This window comes from Theobroma cacao, chromosome 9 (genome assembly GCF_000208745.1).
Source record: "Theobroma cacao cultivar B97-61/B2 chromosome 9, Criollo_cocoa_genome_V2, whole genome shotgun sequence".
Classification (NCBI taxonomy): domain Eukaryota; kingdom Viridiplantae; phylum Streptophyta; class Magnoliopsida; order Malvales; family Malvaceae; genus Theobroma; species Theobroma cacao.
Window position 1 is genome coordinate 26,311,573 of NC_030858.1, and position 7,336 is coordinate 26,318,908.

General features: G+C 29.0%; 1 long non-coding RNA gene across 2 annotated transcripts in view; it reads right to left on the reverse strand.

Moving 5' to 3' along the window:
• Window positions 6,651-7,336, reverse strand: part of LOC108663352 — a 1,804-nt gene continuing 1,118 nt past the window's right edge. For both annotated transcript variants that reach the window (XR_001929322.1, XR_001929321.1), the window contains exon 3: window positions 6,651-6,836. This is a non-coding gene — a long non-coding RNA (uncharacterized LOC108663352). The remainder of the gene's footprint in view (window positions 6,837-7,336) is intronic.

Sequence of the window (7,336 nt, forward strand, 5' to 3'; positions counted from 1 at the left end):
TATTTTATTAATAAAATATTATTTTATTCTAAAAATTTTATCTTGTCTCCTTGGTACCAAAAATACCTTATTATGCCTCACTTGACTTCCAAATCGCCTTTTATCTCACAAATTCTCCTCCGATAAAATTATTATTATTTTATTTCTATTTTCTCACTTGCGAAACATTTTATCCTAAACTACTCATTTCGTCTTTTTTCACTTCTAAACATTTTAATTGACCTCAGTTTGCATTCGATCAACTTTATTAATCATTGTTTCAAAGTATGGGGTATTTCAATTATTATTTACATTTTTTATTTTTTAATTCTATTCTATTTGCTCATATATTTTAAGTTTTCTATAGACTTTCTTCTCCAAATTTCTATGAACTATAAACAATATTTTTCTTTTTTGTTATATAGGCTCTATCTTCTACTCATTATGTTCTTCTTTTTTTTATTATATGGATTTTATTTTCAATGATTTTAGTCTTTAAAAATGAAAATTTTTTTATATAATTCTCAAATATAAGTTGCAACATTGCATTATTGGTTGTTAATTAAAATTTCACCAATATATTATTTTTTTATTAATCCTAATTATATAAGAAGAAATTATCTTGAGTATATCTTTTTTATGTGCTTTATGATTTATATATAGTTGAAAGGAAATTATCTTAAATATTTAGTCTTTAAACAATTTTGATTATATAAAAGGAAATTATTAATCTTGTGTATTGTATTTAACTATTTATATTTTATGAATTATAGTTATATATTTAATATTTTAAGTTTAAATAGTCATCGAACACAACTTTCTTAGAAAACTATTATAAGTCTTTCTTGTTTATTATGATTTTTTTTTTATATTTGGTGAAGGGGATTAGAATTCTATTCTTTTTGAAAGGGAAATCATGCATCAACCAATTAACCAAATACTCGAATGCGTCTATTATGAATCTTTTGATTGTTAATGATTAAGTTCAACATATTAGTTTTAAAAATTTTTAACTTTTATTCTTTTTTGTTTTTGGCCTCTCTAACTAAAGTTGGCTAGCTCTGCCCCTGGTTTCAGTTGCTGACTGCAATTTAGTCTGTTTTTTTCTTTGTTTATTTTCTTTTTCACTATACAGTTCTACTCTATTTCTTTTTAATATTTTTCATTTTTTTCCTTGCCTTACTATAATCCTTTAATGTTGAAAATGATTTCCTTTATGATTTGAAGGTTTTTTTTTTTACATTTCATGATTTTAATTTATTGTATGTTTTGGATTGTTAGTTGGATTTGCTTTTTGCTATGAAATTTGTATGATATGAAATATGGGTTAATTGTGTTTATTTTGTTTGTTTAGTAGCAGGAAGAAAACTTGTCTCAGTTCAAGTAAAGGTACTAAAATCCTTTCCTTCATTAGTTTGTTAGTAATATCATTAGTAGGTAACAAGACATTATTGCACTTTAATTTTTATTCTTTTGCTTTTTCATTAATGATAAATAAGATTTTTTCTGTAATGTATCAAGTTTAATTCTTCTTTATTACTATTTTTGGTTACGATTAATTTTAAATTATTTGTTGTTTTCGTTTGATTCCAGTTACAATTTAGGATTGCTAAGCTGTATTTGTAAATTATTTAAGCATTTACAATTGAATATATTCTTTGAGGAGTAACTTTACAAAGTTTTTTGGTTTTTCTTCTATATTTTAGATATGTTGTTATGTTTGAATGTTTAATTTGTTGTTTTTATTTAATTATCATTTGGTCACATCTATAAAAATCCTTTTGATAGAATTGTAGTTGATTGTTTACTTCATTAGCGATTTTGGTTTTCCACACAAACAAAGATATTTGGATAATATTAAATAAAAAGAATAAACTTAATAAAAATGAAGAAAAAAAATATTCAAGATAACATTTGAAATACCCCATACTTTGATATGGTGATAAATAAAGTTGATCAAATGCAAATTGAGGTCAATTAAAATGGTTAGAAGTGATAAAAGACGAAAGGAGTAGTTTAGGATAAAATGTTTCGCAAGTGAGAAAATAATAATAAAATTACATGTTTTCATGATGAATTCAATTCTGAAAAAAATGGGTTAGGAGAGAGAAAGTTGTTTGATTTATTTGATTTTAATTTATGTTAGTGTTTTTTAGTTAGTTTAGCATATTAAAAAAAAAACAAACAAAAGAAAATAATTTATTTTCTCCTCCAACCATTAATGGCTGAATTTACCATGTAGTGAGTGAGGATGAGTTTGATTTTATTCTAGGAGAATTGGTTACGGAATAATGAATTATGAGCCTAGAAAAATAATGAGAATTTTCGGAGCAAAAATACGAATTTTTACCCACTAGGGGTATTTTCGTAATTTGCTGTTGGGACTGATAATTTGCATCACACTGAGGGACATTAAGTTAATTTGGGTGCAATTGAGGTATAGAAACTGAAAAGAATTAAATTGGAGTTTAAACGAACCCGTTAGGAATTTAATCGGGTGATAAGACGAATTAGGCCAATACCGGGTTTAGATAGTTACCAGTGCATTTTTGCATTCCATATCATGCATTGGTAGTCTAAATTAGTTTAATTTTGATTTAGTACCAACTTGGTGAAATTCTCGATTTTGTACTGTGTCAAGGTGGTGAGTCCTCCAATAAAGGCAAGAAAATTGCATCCGAGGACCAGTAGACAGAGTGCTTCGAAAGTCTGCATTCTAGACATTGTGAGTAAACTTATTATCGTCTTAATTATCTAGAGTAGTTTTATACAACTGTGTGATTTTATGAAAAATGGGTTTAAATGGTAAATTGTTATGTTTTAAGGGAAATTGTGATTTTATAAAATGATTTTATAAATTTTCTGAAAAATCGAATATTGGTTTTGAAAATAGAGTAATTGGAGACTGCTAGTTTGTGTTGCAAATTTATGGTTCTGAATTGAATGGCTTATGACAATAAATGAGCATGAATGGCTAAACTGATTTTGGTGTTATAATTATTTATACTGTGTATTCAGCCTTGAGAGGCTAGGTTGCGATAAATTGCCATGACATGCTAGAATGAATTTTATTGATTGGTGGATTATATATTAATTATTTACTGCAGAGGGGGTTCCGTGGACCAGCCTATTAGAGGGGCACGGTAAACTCCATTATATTATTACCTCGAACGGAGAGGCGCGTAGGGTATCTCCTGGGGTATAGCTTAGGGTTCACTTCACGCCAAACCACCACGTGAAGGGGAACTCAGCCAACGCCAAGGAACGGCTGTATTTTTCTCAAACTAAAATATATTTTAAGTGTATACAAAATTTTAACAGCCTTGGCGGACTCGGTTAGATGCCCTGCGCAAGGTATCACCGAGTATGAGTTTTGGCACGAGCCAAAGTTTTAAGAAATTCATAAGCCAAGTTGATTACTCGATTTTTATGGATTGATTTTATTTGGTTGAAATGAGTTGAATGGTAATGAAATTACAGTATGATGATTTATTTTAATTGTCTCCATTTACTCGACTTTAGATAGTTTAGATGGTATCTGTTTACTCACTGGGATTTTATAATCTCACCACCCTCATTTCCTCACATTTCAGGCTCAGGGAATTCCGTAGTTAGCTGACTTGAACAAGGACCTTCATTTGGACTCGAATCGGTAAAAGCTGTAGGTTTCCAGCTTCCGATGCATTTTGGATAGATATGGGCCCACGTGTCACTGTAAAAGAAATTTTATGCTTTGGTTATTTGCTTTATAGTATATATGAATATAATTATCTTTTACGCTATAAGAATTATGTACCGATAGTTTTATGAAAATTATTTTACAAGAAAATAGTTTATTTTATTGAATATTTTTATCATATTCAAATGGTCAAATTTTCACTTCAAATGAACGTTTTAGATACTTAATTTTTTTTTATCATTAAATATATATTTTCGGCTTACCTACTACATTTTTAGCAAGTTTCGAGGTTTTCGACAAAAATGACGAAAATGCCCCTGTGAGCAAAAAAAAATATGTTATGTTATGATTTGGAAATGATTTGAAATCCTTCGTATTTTGATTATTTGATAACTATTGCTCACCGTGGAAGTGCGAAAGCTGATACGAGAGCCTTGCGAGGTTTCGATCGACATTTGGGGTGAAGAATGTTTGTCGAGGCTTCGCGGCGGTTGTCACGGGCTCGATGGGGAGTTCCGGGTCGTGACAACATTAAACAATGTTAGTGCTATATAGGGTCAATTCTATGCCAGTTAATTTAGTTTTGATAATATGGTTAAGAAAAATGAAAAAGAATTAGATAAGATAATATGATTAGTTCTATATCTGTCAAGAAAGAATTACGCATTAAACATTAAACAATGAAAAAGAATAATATTAAACAAAGATATAAACAGTTGATTTTTTTTATATTACAAGGTTAATTCTATACTAGACCATTTAGTAGAGTTGTAGTTCATTTTTGGTTTTGTAAGCAGCTTTGGTTTTCCATACAAATAGAGCTATTAGGATATGTTCACATAAAGACAATAAATTTATAATTTGATAACTCTCAATTTAGGTTTCATGTTTGAAGGTTAAATGCAACTCCCAAAAGAAGGGTCATCACATGAATAGTTTATTTTAGCTTTGAATGTTCAATTTTATATGGTGGTTATATAGGAATTAATAGACTAAAGATGTAATTTTTTATTCCTTTGGCTATTGGTTTTTAGCTTGGAGAGAAACAAAAGCATTAAGGTATCCTTACATCAAATTAATCAATTGATATGCTTACTAAAACTTAACTTACTTCCAATGTTAATGATGATGAACCAAATATTGTCAGTCAAATTAGCTTATATTCTTTTTCATATTAAATTATACATAAAATGTGTTCTACAACTACAATGTGAAACAAAATTGTCAGAAAAAGGCGAATGTTTAATGTAACTATTAAAAAACAATTAACACATGAATAGTTTATACAATCTTTGGGTGTTGAGTTTTGTATGGTAGTTATGTGGGAGTTGATTAATTGCAAATGTAGTTTGTGACTGCTTTGGTTGCATCCAAAGACAAAGAAAAATATTCTCAGATGACTCACCAACAAAGAAAATCAAAACCAAGTATGTAAATTATGTTAGTCAACATACTTTTTATTTACCTTATAATGCAATAACAACCAATATCCTAAAACTATATTATTGTTTTATATTAACAATAGCTTTGCAGAAACTAGCATAAGTGCAAAAACCAGAAGAAAGCTTTATGGAAAAAGGAGCAAGTAATTTTTGCCATAGTTGGAGCATGTTTTTTGTAACTCCATTGTATTACAGTCCTATGGTAAATATGAACAAAAAATCAAACAGGGACAACATCTCTATGGTTCTACAAGACAACTTACTATTATATTATTGTGATTTATTGGGAAATCTTATTTTCATACGTAATGAAATAAGTATCCTTAATAGGTTGTCGGAACATGTTAACTATAACATCTGTCCAACCATTTATAATTTTTGTGGCTATGCTTCAATTTATATGGAACGTGTTTTTGTAGCTTCATTTTAATCTCATGCTGTTGATGAATATTCTTGTAGTGCTCTCTTATACATATTTAATGTTTATGTGTGCAAATAAGAAACTATTCCTTTGCATTGTAAACGCAGGAAATGCTAGTTTTTGCTATTTCTTTTGCATGCTGAAAAGTACATTATTATGTTGATAAATGATGTTGTGTTGCGATACAAAAATAAACATATTATCTATGATAGTATAGCTACCATGAACAAGTATTGGTTTCAAACAATAAAATTCGATTGATGACTACAATGCAATAAATCATCTTTTATACATTTAAATATACTTTTAAATAAATTTTATATTTTTACTTTTACTATTTAAGAATTTGTCATAAATTCAATAACTCGAGTGCAGAGCACGAGCAACTTTAGTATTTTTAAATAAAAGGATCAATATAGATTGCTACATGTCAAAATATTTGAACTCAAAAGTAAAATTCATTTTTGTTCAATTATAACTTCAAAATGATCATTATGATTTGCTTGACTAAGCCAAAGCTTAGCCGCCGTAGCATCTATGATTGTATGGCTATTGTTGTAGAGATGAATGATACTAACTACATATTTAATAAGACCAATGATGTAAGGGTATGCATGAAAAAACACAAGAAGGTAAGGGTATTTTCAATAGGTGATTTCAAATTTCAAAAAAAGGTAAGATTCTTTACGAACCAAAGCAAAGTTATCGAGGAACAAAAAAGTAGTCATTCTCAAACCTTGAAAAGACTAATTTACCATTGATAAAATCATTAGATTTTCTGATACTTGAGTACAAACTTGGTGTCTCAGATTCCAAAATGGCCACTATCTGTAAGGTTAATTCAGTAATCATCATAACTCTTTTTGTTTGTTACCAAAAGAGCTTGGGTGGGATAAATTAGAGAATTTGATGAAAAGATAGGAGTAAGTGCAACGACCTCTCCCCGGTCGCTGTCGGAGTCCAAGACTTCCGAAAAAGACCCGCCAAGTCTCGAACAAGCCTGTCTAAAATTTGCTCGTTAATCCACTACATTCAATCACCATATAATATTGATACTTTCATATACTAACTTGAACCATAAATATAAAAATCAATACAAACTTTTTCCTTTTATTCGTAAGTATATGCATTAAAATCTATAATCTCCAAATTAATGCTTATATAAAAATTTAGAATTCGTTTACAACTTAATAAATAAAATGCTACGACTTGACCTCTAACAGCGAAACGACTCGGAATAAAATGCTAGGAGATGCCTTTACCTATTCATAGTGGACCGAATGCGTCACTGACTACATGCTAGGCTGATCCCTATCTGCAAAAGGAGAAATAAAATGGGTGTAAGTCTCATCGACTCAGTGATAATCATCGACTCAGCGAGTAGGGCGTAGATGGGAAACAAGCAAATGGCAGATCAGTTGAATATAAAAATGCAAGATTATAAAAGCAATTCGTTTCAAATGAGAGTTTGTGCCTTATATAAAATCGAGAATTTCTTATACAGTATAAATAATCGAGATAATAAAATTTTTCACATCAAAATATATTAATAATCATTTTCGAATCAAATCAATAAAGTTTAGCAAGCTCCCGAGAAACCAAATAATATTTAAAATCATGCACAAATCATAACTCGCCCCATATACGAGGAATTGCATATTCATTTCATAGATAAACAAATAGGGAAGCTGAGAAAAACCGTTTAATTCTATTTTCACCATGCAAAGAAGCATAATTCATAATATTAAAACTTACTTCAACTCATATAAAACCATTACAATTTTGTCAAAAATAAACAACATGGCTTATGACTTT